This window comes from Canis lupus, chromosome 26 (genome assembly GCF_003254725.2).
Source record: "Canis lupus dingo isolate Sandy chromosome 26, ASM325472v2, whole genome shotgun sequence".
Lineage (NCBI taxonomy): Eukaryota > Metazoa > Chordata > Mammalia > Carnivora > Canidae > Canis > Canis lupus.
In genome coordinates this window covers 8,851,098-8,872,211 of record NC_064268.1, presented here as the reverse complement: position 1 = coordinate 8,872,211, position 21,114 = coordinate 8,851,098, and the positions used below count along the sequence as shown (strand labels likewise).

Here is a 21,114-nt window from a genome sequence, read left to right as displayed (position 1 = left end):
AAGACAGACTTTGGTTCAAATTCCAGCTCTGCCAATATCCAATGTTGGGTGTCATTGAGCGAATAAGTCACTTCACTTCTTGGGGCCCCATTTTCCCCATCCGTGATATGGAAATAATTAGTGTCATACTTCATAGGTTATGGTGGGGATTTGGTGAGATAATGTACACAAAGGGCTTGGTGTTGAGAAAGGGCTCTGTTCAGAGAAGACAGGAGTCTGAGGCATGGTCTTTTGTCTTAGATGGAAAGACCAGTTTAGCTGACATTTCAGATCCCAGGCCTGACAGCCGCCTGATTCTGGGTCTCAGGGCGGGACTGTAACCTCTCTGAGTCAGACTCTGGCAAAGCCCCTCCAGGTAAACTGGTAAAAATGTATGTAAAACTTGGGTTGACAAGAACCTCACAACAGAGTCCAGGTTAAGCTACATCAGCTTCCTCCCTCCACACTCCTCTTCCCAGGCTCAGGGCCTCTAAAAGAAACCCTCCCCCCTCAAAACCCACAAGAACAGAAAACCCACAGCTGGTGGTGCTTTAGCTTGAACCCTGAAAACTCACAAAATGGCAAATTCATTTGTGCTGATCTTATCAATAGATGTCTTCCTGTGAGGCTGTTTGAAGAGAGAAATTGGTCCACTAGTCAAAATTTGCCTGCTCTTGGCTGGGCTGGATGATCTTGAAGTTTCAGGCAAGTTTTTATGGTATGGAAGCAGCCTATCTAAGAGGTCTGTGAAAAAAATAAATAAGAGGTCTGTGAACTCACAACATACTCGCGTGCACATATACACACGTATACACAACAACACTTGCACATGAGAACTTTCCTTGGCAGCCCCCAGATAACATGGTTCTCCCCCCCACACCATGCCCAGAGCATAAAAAATAATTTAGAAAAATTACAAAATGTGATGTATACCATAGAATTTTGACTTAGCCAGTTCCCTGTTTAGGTGACCTCCGGGTTTTCTTTTTCTAAGTTGCTTGTTTTGTTTGCACTTACAAACAACACTGACACTAGGCAGTGAGTGGTGGTCATGACTTTAGACTCTACTTAGTTTGAGTTTCCCCTAAAGAGATTCAGAGACAAGATTCGACTGCAGAATATTTATTTGAGAGGTGATTCCAAGAAATACCAGGAAGGGAATAGGAAAGGAAGTTAATAAAAGGGTAATTTACCAAGCAAATTACTTCTGTAGGCAGCTGGGACCCATTCCTGCTGGGGAGCACCGAGAACCATAAAACATGCCTCAGAGTTATCCCAGAGGTGGGGAGAGGGGGCCTGGGGTATTTATCCTCCAGAACAAGAACTGTCAGGCATTGGTTAAGGGATACTCTCAGGTGACATAAACTCCCTGGCACTTCTCATTGCCCTTCACACTTGCTGAGCCAGCCCTGGTGGACAGAGCCAAATCCAAGGGCTGGCAGTTAGGAGGTCTGGGACTACAGGGAGCCAGGTGAGGTGACCAGGTTGCAAAATCTAAGGAGGTACTCACCGTTGGGGTTATGCAAGCATGGGGTGGGAGGTTTGAAGCATCAGATGAGCATAGAAAGGTGATTGCTAGAAGGATGTCGGGGAGGTGCTGATAGTGTCTTGCTACAGGCTCTGCAGCCAAGCTTGCCTATGTTTGAATCCTAGCTCAGCCTCTCAAGGGCTACTTAATGCTCCTGTGACTCAGCTTCCACATCTTTAAACTGGAATAATTATAGTCCTTACTGCATAGACTGTTTGGGAGGGTTACACAGGATAATTCACATAAAACAGCACAGAGTTGGGCACAAAATAAGCCTCCCATAAGTGTGAGCTCTGATAACATTGCAATGAATATCGCAGCATGCATTTCCTGACATAGATTTTGAGAATCAAGGAAGCAAGATCACCTCATAGTTAAGAAAAGGACCTTTTGAGTCAAGCAAATGAGTGTTCAAGTCCCTGATCTACCATTTACTGTGTGACTTTAGGCAAGTCACTTAACCTCTCTGGGCCCCAGATCCCTGATGTTTAAAATCATTACTAAATAATAACACACTTTACCACAACCAAAAAAGTTTTCTAGTAAATAAAAAGATGCATGCAAGGTGTTTCTGTAAGCATTGTGCCCGACTTGAGTACAAGTGTGCAATAAGTCTCAGCTGTGACTCTTGCGTGTTCAATTTTTCATACAAGCAGGAAGTTGCTGCTGTGTTGGAGGAGCCAGGAAGATATAATTCACTCAGTAATATTTACTGCACACCTGCAAGTTGCAAGATGCTAAGATGGGAAGTGAGGGCTATTAGAAAGAAGTGTTAACACTCCATCCTGGCCCTTTTCCTGCACTGGAGTATTTTCATTCTTACTTTAATAAAATCACACATTACGCCCTTTGCTTTGCTCCTCCCTCAAGTGGGCAGGGTAAACTTTCCAGCAGCCTTGAAATCTTAACCAATTCAAAAGAGGGCAGAGAGAAAAGCGAGAAAAGCTTGGTCCCTGATGACCCTGGAGATCCCCCACGCAAAGCCCTGAGCTGCCCACCCATGAACCTGTTTTCATATGAAAGAAAAACAAAGTAATATGTGCTTGAGCTTCTATTTTATGCAGCCAAAATTAATCCTATGGTATACATCTGTCTTTGTCTTTTATTTTCTTATTTTTTATGCTCTGGGCATGGCATGGGGGGAGAACGATATTAACTGGAGGTTACCAGGGAAAGTTCTCAAGTCTTGCAAGGAAGAAACAGTTTCCAGGCTGGTTCCAGCAGAGTTTTGCTGCTCTGCCTGGCCTCTTATCTCTTACCAACGTCAGAGGCCTCAATCCTGGTTCTGCTATAACCTGGGTGCCTCCTGCTTTCTCTAAAGACATGCAGACATTCAGATTACGCCTGAGGCTGGAGAGGATGAAGAGGGGTTGGAGCTGCCCCCCACCAGCTCTGCCTTCTTCCCTTTCCTCTCTTTCCTGCCCTCACTGTGCACGGGTTCCATTCACAACACACCTGTCCATTTTCCTGCCAGGCCCATTAATTGAGCAGCTGAGCCTTTATATCCTGACTGATACATTTTTTTGGCAGGAGATACCAGAACTGCTGGACAATTTTCAGAAATAATTTTCTGGCTCAGCCATGGATAGCTGGGTTAAAAATTTGGAGAAAGGAGACCAACCACTATCTTCAACTGCCACTTATTGATCACCTACTCTGTTTCTCTACCTGCCCTCACTTCCCCCCCATCTTTTCACCCTTCTTGAAGGAAAACCACCCAGATTTTCTGCAGGACATTCCCCTCCCCCAAACCAATGGTTCACTTTTTCTCATGATGGAAATGCCACTTCCGGTGCCCAGGATGGTCATGTGACCCAGCCCTGGCCAGTCAGAGCCTCACATGCCCCTGGCCACGGTGATTGCCAACCTAGTTTGGACCACTGAAGAGTCAGACCAGCACTTCTTTTCTGTCTGTTAGCCAGGAGTTGGCTTCCTTCTCAGCTGGTCTTGGAGTTGTGAGAGGAGGAGCTACTAGCAGCCATCTTTCTACCCACAAGGCACCATCAGATGAGGAGAGTGGAGATAGCACAAAAGGAAGCTAAACCGAGTGGAGAGATGAGAGATAAAGAGGGAGGCTAGGCCTGTTAACATCATTTGAACTCCTGGATCAAACCGCACCATGTATAATTTTTAAAAAATTATACATGCAATCTTCATTCATATAAGCAATTAACTTCTTTGCTTAAGCCACTTGGACTTGAGTTTTCTGATTCTTGCAAACAAAATTCTCAATTTTCTATCTCCATTCCCTCATTACATCACCCTACAACATTCTATATAGTTTACTTACTTATCCTGTCTGTTGTCCCCAACCTCCCCCCAAGTGCTGTGTAAGGGCAGTACTTTTTACTTTTTTGGAATGGAGGAGGGGGATTCTGTTTTGCTTACTGTCATAGTCCTAGAACACAAAATAGTGCTTGGCATGTAGCAGATGCTCAATAAATATTTTTTAATAGAAAAATGAAGAGTCCTGAATAGTCCTGGTAGGAGCTATCGAGATATAACCTTGTTTGGACCTTGTTCCCATTTTGCAGATAAGGAAAACTAAGGCTGAGAAGTTTAATATGTCCAGAGTGACTGGTTTAATTAATGAACAATCTAACATTTACACCAAATCTTTCTGGCTCAAAGTCCACCACTCTTACATTATATTGCAGTGAAGTTCCCTTTATTGTTCTGAAACAACACAGTCACTGTGACAACTACCATTTACTCAACGAACTCTTGTTGCTGCCAGGCAAACTCTCAGCCCTCTGTATGAATTGCTTTATTGAATCTAACTCTCTACTCCCCACCAAAGCAGATGCTACTATTATCTCAGATTTCACAGAAAGAAACCAAGGTTCATAAATGGGCTCAGTGCTTTTTTTTTTTTTTAAAGATTTTATTTATTTATTTATTTGTTTATTTATTTATTTAGGAAGAAGAGATAGCCAGAGAAGGAGGCATGAGCAGGGAGGAGAGGGAGAAGCAGGCTCCCCACTGAGCAGGGAGCCAGATACAGGGCTCAATCCCAGGACCCTGGGACCATGACCTGAGCTGAAGGCAGACACCCAACCAACTGAGCCACCCAAGTGCCCTGGGATCAGTGCTTTTATAAGAGATCCCATAGAGCTCTGTCAAGCCTTCTGCTATGTGAGGATACAGCGAGGAAACAGCCATCTATGAACCAGGAAGCAGGCTCTCGCCAGACACCTTGCTCTTGGATTTCCCAGCCTCCAGATCTGTGAGAAATATATGTTGTCTATAAGTCACTCAATCTATGATATTTTTGTTATAGCCGCCCAAATGGACTAAGACATATGTATTACCTTGTCAGAATATTAAATCAAAGACAGAAATTTAAAAGTAAAAAAGAAAATAAAAGTACCAGGTATTCCAAAGGCCAGTGTTTTTCAAATTTCTTCACAATGTTTACCATATGCCCTCTATACTATTATGTATTGAACATATTTAATCAACTTGCAATTCTTGTATTTAAAAATCTATTTTTTAAAGATTTTATTTATTTGTTTGTTAATTTATTTATTTAGTGCAGAGAGAGGTAGAGACATAAGTAGAGGGAGAAGCATGTTCCCTGTGAGGAGCCTGATATGGAACTTGATCCCAGGACTCCAGGATCATGACCTGAGCCAAAGGCAGACATTCAACCACTGAGCCACCCAGGTGCCCCTAAAAATCTAATTTAAAAAGAAAATTTTGATAAATGGAAATCCAGTGTCACTTGCCATAAATAGGAGATACCTACATGTATATACTTTTAAGACAAAACAATTTCTTAAAATTCTAACTAGATATTTTCGCACCTAAAGACTGGAGCTGAGGTCTAATTTTTCTTTATTAGAAAGAGATTATCAGGGTTAGGGCACTGTTAAAGACTTAGCAACACCAAATGAGTCTTTCTCCTTAAGATTGTCCTTTCTAATTAAAATATTAAATTTTATCTTTTTTTTTAGATGTTATTTATTTATTCATGAGAGACACAGAGAGAGAGTCCAGACACAAGCAGAGGGAGAAACAGGCTCCATGCAGGGAGCCCAACCAGGGTCCCCAGGATCATGCCCTGGGCCGAAGTTGGCGCTAAACCACTGAGCCACCCGGGCTGCCTTAAAATATTAAACTTAAAAGTAACTCACTGCTGTAAACGAGGGTAATCAGTGTAGTATCAGTATCATGGGTCTGACACACGTTTTTGTAAATAAGGTTTTAATTAGCACATAGCCACACTCATGTTTACATATTGTCTGTGACTGTTTTGTTACAATGGCAGGGTTGAGTAGCTGCAACGGAGACTGACCCAGAAAGTCAAAAATGTTTGCTGTCTAGCCTGTTATAGAGAAAGTTTGCCGACCCCTACTCTAAATCAAGTCACATTCAAATTCTGTGGTGTGGATTTTTATCACCTTCTAAGAGAAGTATCTCCTTTTAACCAAAAGCCCATAGCAATCTTAAAATGAGAAATGCCAATGTCAAATGCCATCCAGTTTGTGTTGAAAGAGGCTCTTTAGATGCAAAATCCTTCTCAACTTTCTGAAGGCAAAACAGACCAGAAATGCCTCCGCCATCCAGAGTAAGGCGGTAAGAAGAGTGGTTAGAACCCCTTGTTTCCTGTGGGTTTGCTAGGCAGTAGAATTTTGTGTGATTTTGTTCTTCCCACTATTTTCCAAATACTTAACATGTTGTATTACTTTGCTTAGGCTGCCATAACAAAGTACCACAGACTGGGTGGCTTATACAACAGATGTTTGTTTCCTCACAGTTCTGAGGCCAAAAGATCAAGATTAAGATGTCATTGGGATTGGTTTCTTCTGATATTTCTCCTCTTGGCTTGTTGATGGCTGTCTTCTCCCTATGTCTTCTCCTAGCCTTCCCTCTGCACCCATCTGTGTCCACATCTCCTCTTCTTATTCAGACCCCAGTCATATTGGATTAGAGCTTGCCCTAATTACCTCATTTTTACCGTAAGCACCTCTTTAAAGACCTTCTTTCCAAATATAGCCACATTGAAGTACTTGGGGTTAGGACTTCAATATATGAAATTTAGGGTGACACAACTCAGCCCATAGTACATGTTTTATTTGCATTATTTTTAAATGGACAGTAAATCATTAAATATTTTTAAAAGGTACACTAACAAGTGTAGTGAACATTTTAACCTGAAATTTTTATCATGTACATAATGTAGGTCAAATACTTTAAAAACTCAAAATATAGACACCTACTCGCACCCAATCCCACTCCTCCCTGTTGACAGCTTCTTGATATCTTCCAGAAACTTTCTATAGCTAAACAAGGAGATACATATCTTCATAATTTTATTTTACAAACATAGGATTGTTTTATATACTGCTCTACAACTTGCCCTTTTACCCCAAACAATAGATAAATCATTGTATATTTTCAAAACAGGACATACACATCTTGCATCCTAAACTCCACCTCCACACTTACTTCAGGAAAACCCAAGTTGCCAAGGGGTTACTTGGAAGCAAATCCCAGACATAATGTCATTTCACCTATAAACATTTCAATAGCTATCACTAAAAGATCAGACTTTGATTTTATTTTTAACCATACCCACAAAACAAACAAAACCAGAGGAGGAATATGGGTGGTGGTTTGGGGGAAAGGGAATGATTATTCTTTTTTCTTTTTTAAAGATTTTATTTATGTATTTGAAAGAGAGAGTGACGGAGATTGAGAGAGATCAAGCGTGAGCAGGGGGAGGAGCAGAGGGAGAGGGTGAAGTATGACGGTGGCTTTTATCTATAAAAAGATAAAGACCATTGTGAGCCAGGAAAAGGAGTTGTTTCATGAGGGATTTTATCTATCATCTATCTATCTATCTATCTATCTATCTATCTATCTATCTATCATCTATCTATCATCTATCTATTTATTGCTGGTCAGCTAGAATGTCTGCCCCTTCATTCAAGATTCACCTGCTGCCTGAAGTCAGCGGCTTCGAGATTTTAAAAGAATGTAAGGGCTAATTTTTAATTTAAAAAGATTTTGTTTAATGTCTGCAAGAACTAAATTCCTGCTTAACTGATGGGGAAACTTTAGTGCTTAATGCACGTTACATAGGTGGGAGGATGTTTTAGGGCTTTCAGTAGAAAAAAATAATGTGCGTGGATGCCAGTTAAAATCCTCACTGTGTTCTGGCTGAGGCTGGAGGAATAAGTCCCAGCACAAGGGCCATTTAATGCTTCTAGAAGCAGAGCCACACCTTCCAGGAGCGACTTGGCTGTCTTGTCTAGGCTCTTCAACCTGAAGGTCCACACATACTTAGAACCCCTCATTTTGGTGAGCAGGGAACCTGATGCAGGACTTGATCCCAGGACGCAGGGATTATGACCTGAGCTGATGACAGATGCTTCACTGACTGAGCCACCCAGGTGCCCCAGGATGATAATTCTTTTAATTTTTAATTTTTATTTCTGTTACTGATATTGCAACACTGATTTGAGCCTTTGGAATATAAAATCAGTAAAGAGCCATTTGTTCCCTGCTTCCATTCCCACCATCAAAATAAGCAAGGTTTTACAAGCCCCAGATAATGCTCTGGGGCTGTCTCTTCCTTAACCTATAAAGCAGCGAGGCCAGAGAGAGAGTATCCCAGGCCCCCGGGACTGCTTTCTTATCCTGCTATGATGGACACCCCAGCAGAAGGCGGAGGCCTGTTTTGCTCCCAGGGGGTGCACCACAGATAGCCGCTGCTCCCCACTGTCCCCCACATGCTGTCCCGTAGGCCTCCACCAGACCTGTGTCAAAAAGTAAATAGCAACCTTACAATGCACACCGGCCAAGTGCTGTGTTAAGTGTTTACCTGGATCATTTTATCAACTTTTGCCTCCAACTATTATTATACCCCTTTCCCAACTATAATATTAATAGCTTCAATGCATTTGTTTATTCACCACATTTTTATTGAGCACCTTGTATGTGCCAGGCAGTGGGTAAACAGCAGCGAACCAAGCCAACAAAAAACCTTGCCCACACAGCAAGAGAAAATGGGCAAAGACATAATACGATGGCAGACGGTGAAGAGTGACATGGAGGGAAAAAAATAGAGCAAGGTAAGGGGGGGGGAAACATGATGAAAGGGTTGGGGAAGGGAGCCTATTTTAGGCAGGGTGATCCAAGAAGTCCTCTCTGACAGCTGTGTAGAAGTTTGAATGGAACCAGGGAAGAATTCTCTGGAGGAAAAAGCATTCCTGTCTAAGGAATGGCTCTAGGATGGGAATATGTTTGAGATTTTAAGGCACAGCATGGAGGCCAGAGTGTCTGCCAGTGGCAGGGGAGAAGGTGGTGGGGACCTCGGCTGGAAATGTGACGCAGAGCCTGGCAGCGATGGTGTGCCCAAAGTGGGTCATATCAACTTCCAAGAGCTGGGTGACATTGCCGTGGTAGCTTGAAATTGACCTTGGTGAGAGGATGTACACCACACAGATTGGCCAACATTGTAAATCAGGGCTTTTTTTTTTCCTTTCTTTTTTTTCCCCATTGGAGAGTGGACTTATCAGCATACCACACTGTTTGTAAGTCACAGTCTGGAGTTTATTTTATTTTTTTTAAGATTTTATTTATTTATTTATTCATGAGAGATACAGAGAGAGAAAGAGAGGCAGAGACACAGGCAGAGGGAGAAGCAGGCTCCACGCAGGGAACCCAACATGGGACTCAATCCCCGGTCTCCAGGGTCATGCCTCGGACCGAAGGCAGCGCTAAACTGCTGAGCCACCCAGGCTGCACCCCCCCCCCCCCTTTTTTAAACACAGTCTGGAGTTTAGCTTTTACTCTAAGTTTGAGTAGAATCCATTGGAGTCTTTGGAAGCAGAGAGGGCCATGATCATATTTCTGTTTTTCTTTTTTTTTTTAAGATTTCATTTATTTATTTGAGAGAGAGAGCATGAGCCAGAGCTAGAGGCGAGGGAGAAGTAGACTCCCCACCAAGCAGAGAGCCTGATGCGGGGCTCGACCGAGCAGAAGGCAGGTGCTTAACTGTTTGAGCCACCCAGGGACCCCTGGGTATGTTTCTAAGACCTGGTTCCTATCTGCCAGGTGGAGAAGAGACAGCAGGAAGGCAAGAGTAGAAATAGTTAACTTTGGTCCTGCAGGCAAGAAATGATAGATGATAGTGGCTTGGACTTGAAGGGGCTGAATCTGAGATGTGTTTGCATTTGCTGATGGATAGGAAGTGTGAAGTGTGAGCAAAAGAGAGATGTTGATAATGAGGTTTATTGTGCCTCTTTGTGTGTTCTGGTTATCTATTACTGCATAACAAAACACCCTGAAACATAGTGCCTCAAAACAATCACAGTCATTTATTCAGCTTGCAAATCTGCAGTTTGGGCAGGGTTTGATGGGGACAGCTCATCTCTGCTCTACGTGGCATCAATGGGTAGGGTTGTGCTCAGGGGACTGCTTGGATGCTGGAATCATCTTAAAACTCTTCACTCCCATGTGTGATGGTTGGTGCTGGCTGTGGCCAGAACACCTACACGGCCTTCTGCATATGGCCTGGCTTCCTCACAACACAGTGGCAGTTTTCCCAGAGCAAAAGTCCCAAGAGACATTCTTTCCCCCAGCTTAACTGAGATATTATTGACATATAACATATGTAAATTTAAGGTGTAGAAGCAATGATTTGCTCCACATATATATTACAAGATGATTATCACAATTAGGTTAGTTACCACCTCCATCACATAATTATGTGTGTGTGTACTTGCATAGTGATAATATTTAAGACCTACTCTCTTAACAACTTTCAAAGATACAATGCTGCATCATTAACCATACACACCATGCTGTGCGTTTGATGCCTAGACCTGATTTATCATTAGAGCTGGGAGTTTCCCCCCACTTCCCTCAGCCCCAGTTCATCACCATTTCACTCCTTCTGAGTTTGGCATTTTTTGATTCAGCATACAAATGAGAACCTATAGTCTGTGTCTTTCTCTGTCAGACTTCTTTCAGGCCGGGAGAGAGTGGTGTGGCCTATGGTACCTTCTGAGACACAGCTGCAGAAGCCAAGCAGTGACTTCTGATGTAGGGGTGGCCCCACCCAGTCTCAAGGAGTAAGAACCTGGATTCCATCTCTTGGTAGGGGAGTGGTAAGGTTCTAGAAGAGCAAGTGGGACTGGAAATATTGTCATGGGCAATTTTGGAAAATATAGTCCATTATATTGTGTTTTAGGTACCATGTGAATGAAGCAGCCCATGATTTCATTCAGTCTTGCACTATTCTTACTTCACAGATGACACAACTGATAGAGATGTCACTTGTCTCAGGCCACCGAACTACTAAGGGAACAGACAGGGATTTGGGTCCAGGTCATAGGCAACCACCAACCAGGCTGGAAAATGGTAGAGAATGGCCTTTGGAGGGTGGCCAATATTGGGGAACTGGCTGCTCTGTACCCCCTCACAGCCCTTCTGAGCCTCCCCAGGGTTAGCTTTGTTTCCCAAATGGCTCTAAGGCCACAGTATTCCACTAACTACAGGACCATGAAGAGGAGATAAGCTTTGAATATTCATGGGCAGAAAAGACAATTTGCTCAGGGACAGGCCCTGAGAACCTGCTCTGGCTTGGCTCTGGAGGGCCCCGAAATCTGGACAGAGCTTCCTGGCCAGACTGGGTGGGGGCCAGTGTGTGGGCAGATGGAAAGGCTAGTGGAAAGTGCTTATTCCGGAAACCATCAATGTGTGGCTCAGTTTCTTGGCAAGGAAGTGGGAGGTCCAGGCATTCCAGGCCACACAAATTCAAGATCCACTGAAGGCTTTCTAAGTTAAGTCAGCAGTCCCTTTACTGCAGTGGATACCTCCTAGAAGAGGCCAGGTCAGTGCAGAAACTAACATGGCCCCTAGGGAGCGCTGGTTTTTCTGCCAAGTTGCCCCATCATCAACTTCCACAATGGGCAGCATTCAGTGGTTTTCCAGAATGCTGGCAAGGAAACATTGGGTTGCTGCTGGCAAAGACCCACTGGCTTGGGGTTTGACACCAGAAAAATTGCCAGAATAATGTGAGTAGAGTGGATATCACAGAGTTTACTATTTTTGTTCTTTGCATTTTCTTTTCCTTTTTATTTTTTTAAAGCTATCTCAAATTGTTTGTTCGTTTGCTTGTTTATGTATTTCTTAAGTAGACTCCACATGCAGCATGGAGCCCAAGACAAGGCTGGAACTCATGACTCTGAGATCAAGACATGAGCTGAGATCAAGAGTTGGATGCTTAACCAATTGAGCCACCCAAGCACATAAATATATATATATATATATTTGTTTTTTAAATAAACCATCTCAGGTATTTAAAAAATGATATTAAGTCCCCAAATTGGAAACAACCGAAGCGCCTTCCAAGAGGTGAATGGATAAACATCTTCTTATCTATCCATACTACAGATACTTCTCAGAAATAAAAAGATATGTTCTATTGACACACATAACATGTGGAAGCTTAAGACCATTATACTGAGTGAAGGAAACTAGTCACAAATAGAGCTCACTCTGTGTGATCCCATTTATCTGAAATGCTAGAAAAGATAAATCTAATCTGTAATGGTAGAAAGCAAATCAGCTGTTGCCAGGAACTGGGTGGAGGTAGACCGACGACAAAGGGCATGGAGAAAATTTTATGGGCAATGGAAATATTCCATATCTTACTGGGTGGTGGTTACATGAGTGTATTCACTGGTCAAAATTTATTGGACTGTAGACTTAAAATGGGTGCATTTTATCATACCTAAGCTGTACCTAAACAAAGTTGATTTTAAATGCAGTACTATAACAGACTCCCACATGACCAGCTTCCCATTTAGAAAATAAAACATTAGAAAGAAAAGTGCACGCATTCCCAATTCCTTCCTTTATCCTTTCCTCCTAAATATGATGTGTTTCATAAATGGATCTTTATATTTTTACCACACGGAAGCACTTTCCTGAATATGGTAAGTGTTTTTCTCATGTGTCTTTATGCCTTTATTGCATCATGTATATTCCTAAACCAGGGTTTTTCAAACCACAGGTTGCAAACTGTTCATAGATTGTAAAATCAATTTAGAGTGTCATACCAGTATTTTCTTTCTTTTCTTAGATTTATTTATTTGAGAGAGAGAATGGGGAGGGGACAAATGGAGAGGGAGAAAGAGAATCCCAAGCAGACTCCCTGCTGAGCATGAAGCCCTACTCCAGACTGGACTTGGGACTCAGTCTCACGATACTGAGATCATGATCTGAGATGAAATCAAGAGTCAGAAGCTCAACCAACTGAGCCACACAGGCACCCCACACGATCAGTATTTTACAAATTAGGATAGACTAGGGTAAGATAGAATTAAAAACTAATAATGAGAGTATATCACCTGTAGTAAGATAAGTACTGTCTTCTGAAACTTTAGCTCCAATTTTACATTCGTGTGTACATGTACTGGATTGGAACATAACACATCTTTCTTTATAGCACAATGTGGCCCCAGAACAGTTTGAAAAACACTGTCCTAAATACACAATACTGTATTATCATTTTAAACTTTTATGTAAATAGTATCCTACAGAACTAATCCTTCCCTGGGACGCCTGGGTGGCTCAGCAGTTGAGCCTCTGCCTTCAGCTTAAGGCGTGACCCTGGAGTCCCGGGATGGGGTCCCACAATGGGCTCCCTGCATGGAGCCTGCTTCTCCTTCTGCCTATGTCTCTGCCTCTGTGTGTGTGTGTCTCTCATGAATAAATAAAGGAAATCTAAAAAAAAGCAAAAAAAAAAAAACTAATCCTTCCCCAACTGGCTTTTGCTCACTCGACATTAGCTTCCAGATATATCCATATTAATCCACATAGCTTGCTTTCATTCATTTCCACTACAGCAAAAACATGCCCAAGTTACTTCTCCACCCTCCCATTGTTGGATTTTTTTTTTCTTTTGCCAAATGGGACATTCAAAAAATAGCTATCTGTCACTATCACCACCATTTCACACTGGGAAGGACATTTTACTATAAATAAAGCTGGAAAGCCCTACTCTCTTAGGCAATCGTCTAAATTAAATAAATCTGGCTTTATAAAAATGTATTCTATTTGCCCCTGGGAGTTAAGATTGTTGATTTTGTACCTTGTTGACTGTTAGTTTGCATGTTGTTGTAAACTGGGAAAAACATAGTCCACCTACATATAACATAGTCTTGGGCTAGCTACTTCTGGGAAGGGGGAGAAGAATTGAGTAGAATGGAGTAAGGGTTCCAAAGGAGTCTAAACTATGTTTCACTACTTTTGTTATCTAAAAACAAGTCTAAGTCAAATATGACCAAATATTAACATTTGTTAATTCTAGAGCATGAACAGGGTCATCCAAGCTTTGCTCTAAGCATTAAATAGTTCCCCCCAAAATTTAAAATATAAAAAAATAAAAAAGAGAAAAAATAAATCACCAAATTGTACTTGCTCTAAGTTTTAAAGAGTTCATTAATTTTTAATGTTTCAGCATTGGGGGGTGGGGGCCTGAGTGGCTCAGCTGGTTTAGCATCCAGCTCTCGATTTCGGCTCAGGTCATGATCCCAGGGTCATGGGATTGATCCCATGGCAGATTCCATGGTGGGCATGGAGCCTGCTGCTTGGGATTCTCTCTCTCTCTCTCTCTCTCTCTCTCTCTCTCTCTCTCCCTTTCCCTCTGCCCCTTGCCCCTAACTTCCTGCTCATGCTCTCTCTCTTTCAAAAAAGAAAAGAAAAATTTCATCATCAATCAGAGTTAGGAAATGTCCATCATAGGTAAAACAGATAAAAGATAGTTTGTTCTTCATGGTTTAAAATCCAGCTTGTCTGTTTACTCTGTGATCCTGAGGAAGTCATTTAACTTTCCTGAGCCTCATGTCCCTCATCTGGAAAAAAAAAAAAAGAAAAGAAAGAAGAGAAGAGAAGAGGAGAGGAGAGGAGAGGAGAGGAGAGGAGAGGAGAGGAGAAGAGAAGAGAAGAGAAGAGAAGAGAAGAGAAGAGAAGAGAAGAGAAGAGAAGAGAAGAGAAGAGAAGAGAAGAAGAGAAGAGAGAGGAGAGAGAAAAGAAAGAAAAGAAAAGAAAAGAAAAGAAAGAAAAAAAGAAAAGAAAAGAAATAAAAGGCTGCAATAACTCAAATGTCCATCCATGGATGAGTGAATAAACAAAAGGTGGCATATCCATACAATGGAATATTATTTGGTCATAAAAAGGTACTGACATAAAAAAAAAAAGGGTACTGATACCTGCTAATGTCAATGAATCCCAAAATCATCACCCTCAGTGAAAGAAGCCAGACACAAAATGTCACATAGTATGGATTTTGTGACCACATAATCCACTTAGATGAAATGTCCATGATAGGCAAATATAGGGAGACAAGAAACAGACTGGTGGTGGCCAGGAGTTGGGAGGAAAGAGGAATAGGTAGTGACTGCTAATAGGTATGGGGTTTCTTTTTGGGGTGATGGAAATGTTTTGGAACTAGATAGAGGTGATATTTGTGCAACACAATGAATATACAAAAAGTCACTGAATTGTACACTTTTTAAAAAGATTTTATTTATTTTGAGAGAGGGCACACACACGAGACAGTGAGCACGGGGTCATGGGTGGTGGTGGACAGAGGCAGAGAGGGAGAGAGAGAGAGAATCTTAAGCAGACTCTGCACTGAGTGTGGAGCTCGATGCAGGGCTCGATCTCACGACCCTGAGATCATGACCTGAGCCAAAACCAAGAGTCGAACATTTAACCAACTGAGCCACCCAGACACCGCTGAATCGAACACTCTAAAATGGTTCATTTTGGGGCACCTGGGCGGCTCAGTGGTTGAGCATCTGCCTTTGGCTCAGGTCATGATCCCAAGGTCCTAGGACCGAGTCCCATATCAGGCTTCCCACAGGGAGCCTGCTTCTGCCTCTGCCTATGTCTCTGCCTCTCTGTTTCTCATGAATAAATAAATAAAATCTTTTTTAAAAAATTGTTCATTTTATGTGAATTTCATCTCAATTTCAAAAGGTAGGAGGGCTGTGACTCCTAGCATTACTGTGGATAAAAGTAAACATGAACACATATGCAAGGTCCTGGCACTGTCTGGCTGGGAGGCACCATCATTGCTCAAAGGGCCATCTCTCCCACATGGGGGAAGGCAGGGCTGGGCTTGTTTTTCACCTATGAGGTCAAGCTAGTGACTTGCCCAAAGCCACACAGTGAATCACTGGTGGACTTTGCATTAGAACTTACTTGGCTTTTCCAACCTGTGAATCCAGAACAAGTTCACTCCATTCTGCTTCTCCAGCTTGATACTAGAATGGCATTTTACGGTTTAAAAATATTTTTTCTCCTGATGATCTTCTAACACTTTGTAGAGGCTTAGCATGGCAGAATGGTTAGAGATGATGGCCCCTGCTGTCAGACAAATCTGGGTTCAAATCCAGGCTCTGTCACTTCTTAGCTGTGTGTTTTTTGGTGAGTCATCTAAGCTCTCTGACTCTTGATTTCTCCATGTTTAAAATGGAAATAGTTACTTATTCTATATATTGAGTGGGAATGAAACCAGAAGATATAATAAAGCAAGAGTTAGGTCAATGCCTAACATGTAGTACATTCTCAATAAATAATGGCTGTTAGTGGTCAAAGAAGCTACTTGGGCAAAGCACTTAACACATAGGGTTAAAAGTGACAGAAGAACAAAACTATTTCAAAGTCACTCTGTCACAGGCCCCAAATGCTTGAAAGCAGTGGTCCCCAAAGGGGGGGGATGGGAGAGGGAGTGGATTTCGGCTTTGCAAAGGATATATAGTGGTATCTGGAGACATTCATGAATGTCACTATTGGGGGGAGGGGGTGCTTCTGGCATCTAATAGGTAAAAGTCAAGGATGCTGCTAAACATCCTATGATACACAGAGCAGCCTCTGACAACAGAGAATGATCTGGCCCAAAATGTCAATAGTGCCCAGGGTTGTGAGACCCTGCTGTATAGTGAGCCTCTCATTGCCAGACTTACTTCCAAATGACAATGTGGTCCACCCTCCAGATAATGGGATAGCTTTCACAGTGAGTAATTTTGTGAAGGTAAGGAACTTTTAGCAAGGTGATAATCATCCTAATTTCTCTGTTGAGTAAGTCCAAATGGAAGTACATTTGAGGCCTTCTCAAAGAGAGACACACCTAACATCAACATAGACTCCATGAGGGCCAAGGATGGTTCAAGAGATTTTACTCTTTTAAAAGATTTTATTTATTTATTCATGAGAGATACAGAGAGAGACATAGGCAGAGGGAGAAGCAGGCTCCATGTGGGGAGCCTGATGCAGGACATGACCCCAGGACTCTGGGATCACAACCTGAGCCAAAGGCAGATGCTCAGCCACTAAGCCACTCAGGTGCCCCTCAAGAAATGTTAAAGACCCATGTAAATCCTCCCTGTCAGAGGCTTGTGGGAACATCCTAAAAAAATCTGCCCCCCCCAGGGGTGCCTGAGTGGCTCAGTTGGCAAAGTGTCTGCTTTCAGCTCAAGTCATGATCCTGGGGTCCTGGGATTGAGCCCCACATCAGGCTCCCTGTTCAGTGGGGAATCTACTTCTCCCTCTCTGCCTCTCTGCCTCCTTGTGCTCTCTCAATCTCTGTCAAATAAATAAATAAAATCTTAAAAAAAAAAATCTGCTCTCCCTAATCATGCATGGAAGGCCATGAGCAGAGACTGGCACACAATAAGCCTTCAATAAATGCTAGCTATTCTTATCATCTTTATTGCCACCTTGTTAACTACTATCTCCCCAAGTACATTGAAAGGTACGTTCTCACAACACCCATCTGAGGTGTGTGATGTTGTCCCCATTCTGCAGATGAGAAAACAGAGGCTCAGAGCAGTGATGCGACATTTTTTCCATCAGCCTCCTCTCTGATCTCCAGCCTCCAAACTTACCCACCAGTCCATTATCCCCACAGACACCAAAGGGATCTTTTTCAGACTTATTTAGAGAGAGAGTGTGTGTGTGTTGGTGGTGAGGCGGTGCACAGGGAGAGGGAGAGAGAGAATCCCAAGGAGACTCCCCACTGAGCAAGGAGCCTGTTGTGGGGCTTCAATCTTACAACCCCAAGGCCATGAAATTCAAGAATCAGATGATTAACAAACTAAGTCACCCAGGTGCCCCCAAAGGGATCTTTTTCAAATGAAATCAGATCGTATTTAGGAGAAGATGCTCTCTGGGTAATAATGTACAGAATTTTTTTTTCATTTTTATTTTTAACTAATCTCTATACCCAGTGTGGAGCTCAAACTTACAACCCCAAGATCAAGAGTTGTATGCTCTACCAACTAAGCCAGGCCAGGCACCCCTATTATGTAATATTTTCTGATCCAATGTTTCTTTATGATTCAAGTGTCTCAAAAAAAATTAAGAGCAATGCCATGGTTGGGTTAGATGTTAACATTAAAAGGAAACTGAGTGAAAGGTATATGGGAACTCTTTGTACTATCTTTATAACTCTCTGGAAATCCCCAATTATTAAAAAATAAACTTATTTTAAGAAATGGATCAGATCATGTCACTTCTCTAATAAAACTCTACAGTGATTTCCCACTAGTCTTAGAATAAAATCCAAATATCTTCCCATTGCTTCCTAGTCCCTGAGAAGTTTGGTCTTTGTCCGTTTTTTCAGCCTCCCCTCCCAACATTTGCCCCTCACACTATCCTCCAGACACCTTGGCCTTCTTTCAATCTACCAACACTGGAAGATTGTTCCTGCTTCAGGGCCTTTGCATCAACTGTTCCTTGTGTTACAACAGTTCTTGCCCTATGTAGTTCTTCCCCGTGACTCTTTCTTATCCTTCAGATCCTTTTTTTTTTTTTTTTAAGATTTTATTTATTCACGGGAGACACACAGAGAGAGGCAGAGACACAGGCAGAGAGAGAAAGAGGCTCCATGTAGGGAGCCCGATATGGGACCCGAATTGCCCTGGGCCAAAGGCAGGCACTCAACCACTGAGCCACCCAGGCATCCCATTTATCCTTCAGATCTTTTTTTTTTTTTTTTTTTTTTTTTTTTTTTTTATCCTTCAGATCTTTTTTTTTTTTTTTTTTTTTTAAATTTTTATTTATTTATGATAGTCACAGAGAGAGAGAGAGAGAGGCAGAGACACAGGCAGAGGGAGAAGCAGGCTCCATGCACCGGGAGCCTGACGTGGGATTCGATCCTGGGTCTCCAGGATCGCGCCCTGGGCCAAAGGCAGGCGCTAAACCGCTGCGCCACCCAGGGATCCCTATCCTTCAGATCTTGATTCAAATGTCAAATCCCCTGAGTCTCTCTCCTATGTAGTCATGTGACTCCTTCTAATTCTTTCACACAATTCACCACTCTCTGAAATTACCTTCTTTGACTGGTTTCTCTGTTCCTGTCTGTCTTCTCCAATAGACTGGGAATTCCATGAGGGCAGAGACTATGTTGGTTTGCTTACTGCTGTGTCCATAGCTTCTTAAACGGTGCCCAAAACAGAGTAAGGCTTCAAAGAACACTTGCTAAAAAGAGTACCAGTGTCTGTTGGTAATACCACAGGACATTGAAACAAAGCTGTGGACCCTGTCTAAAGCTTTCACCCATATTTTTTCCTATGGTTCTCTACTTTGTATGGAACCTCCAGAATACCCGGGAAGGTCTGGATTTGCTGGTAAACTTCATCAACATCATGTCTTTGTATCATTTAACGATGATCCTGATGCTCATTTAACTGGGATGAGAGACGGAAAAGAGTTCACCCCCAACTCTCTGGAAAGAGTTCCAAATTATTGGTTAAGGGCCAAATGTAGCCCAGATAGGTTTTGTCAGTCTCATATAGTGTTTTATTTTATTTTTTTTTCATATAGTGTTTTAGAATAATTTGAGTTCATGACCAGCCAGTTTAAAAATTAGAACGTTTCACATAAAAATTCATATGTCCAAGTTCATCTGAAAATTCAGAGGATCTGGCCACACTGCACCTATTTTTCACATGGCCTCAATGAATTGGAACTGGAAGAAGCTGGCTCCTTAGGTGGATGGGGTGTGGGCTCTACAGATCACTACAGTCTCTACTTGGTGCCTGAGTCCTCCTCAAAGCTAAAGTATTCCAGGGATCCCTGGGTGGCTCAGCGGTTTAGCGCCTGCCTTTGGCCCAGGGTGTGATCCTGGAATCCCAGGATCAAGTCCCACATTGGGCTCCCTGCATGGAGCCTGCTTCTCTCTCTGCCTCTCTCTCTCTCTGTGTCTCTCATGAATAAATAAATAAAATATTTAAAAAAAAGCTAAAGTATTCCTAGAAATACTGTTGAGCTTTCAAATATTTTGGCCATTGCCACTCTTACATGGAAACTCAATGTATAAAACATATCATAGTAGTAATAGTTAATATTAAGTGCTTACTGTGTACCACGGTGCTGCTCTGGTGGACACAAGGGAAGGAGGACCAGAACCCCACCAGTTCCCCATCATCTCCGGCAGCCCCTAAGAAAGCTCTGTGGATCCAAGGAAGAGCACTCAAAATCACATTTTAATACACTATCCACATTATCTAGATAGGCGGAATGAAGTATAGAGAAGGGAAGGGACATTCCACCTATTAGGCGGTAGCCTTCCAGGCAAATATTTGTCTACTAGTCCTTAGGGAGGCCATTAGTATTGATAATGGCAGAAAAAGGCCAACAGGGGATCAGTTCTTTCTTGTAAGAGCTGTTTGGGGTTTCTGGGAGCCATTCAGGGCTACTCTGTGAGTCTATGCCACTCTCAGGCTCTAAGCCAGCTAATAATGCATGTAGACATGTCAGCAAAACTGGACTCAAGGGGAGTTGTCCAACGAAGAATGGCATGTGGATAGGCACCCTCCCTATGCCCCAGTCCAGTCTGAAGTTCTCCTCCAGCCCTGATGATGTCAACAGATATTAACTTACCGCCATTTGTGTGGAAAATCGTGGCATTCTTGTGGTAGAGATGTGTTTAGATCATGCCATTTGATTCCACATTTATGTGTCAGGGTTGTGCTAGGTGTAGGGGATTCACAAGGGCTTTGGTTTCTAGCTGTCCTAAGTACTAACCCTCACTCTGCAATTTACTAGCTGTGTGACCTTCAGAAGACAACCTAGCCTCTCTGTGTCTCACTTTCTTCATCTGTAAAATGGAGATGATAGAAATAGTACATAATTCCTAGGATTGTCTTAGGAATTTGACGGGATAATTCTTGGCACATACTAAGAAAATGAGTGTAGTGTTTGTTTTTTTTCTCCACTGCACTTATCAGAAGCTGATATTTTTATTTGCATCATTGTTTATTGTCTGTTGGCTTACTAGATGACTCTACATGAGAAGGGCCTTGTCTATCTTACTCAACCCTGCTTCCCAGCCTAGAACAATGCTTGGCACAGAGTAGGTGTTCCATAAATATTTGTCTGCTGAATGAATTGCTGTCTTCATATTCCTGCTCTAATTGCCATTGCGATGATGCACCCTGCCCTGGAGGAGCCCAAAGTCTCACTGAAACCAGCAAGAGCCACCCTGACCTCAACAGCCAGCTGTTCACAACAGTGCTGGGCATCGACTCTGAATGTCACCAACTGGGCCCTGTGCCCTAGGCTGACAAACGACACTTGTG

The 21,114-nt window shown here is 42.5% G+C and overlaps 1 long non-coding RNA gene across 1 annotated transcript in view; it reads right to left on the bottom strand.

Moving 5' to 3' along the window:
• The window catches only part of LOC112676540 (uncharacterized), a 52,758-nt gene that overhangs the window by 6,325 nt on the left and 25,319 nt on the right, over positions 1 to 21,114 (bottom strand). The window contains exon 2 of the long non-coding RNA XR_003146580.3: positions 555 to 723. This is a non-coding gene — a long non-coding RNA (uncharacterized LOC112676540). The remainder of the gene's footprint in view (positions 1 to 554; positions 724 to 21,114) is intronic.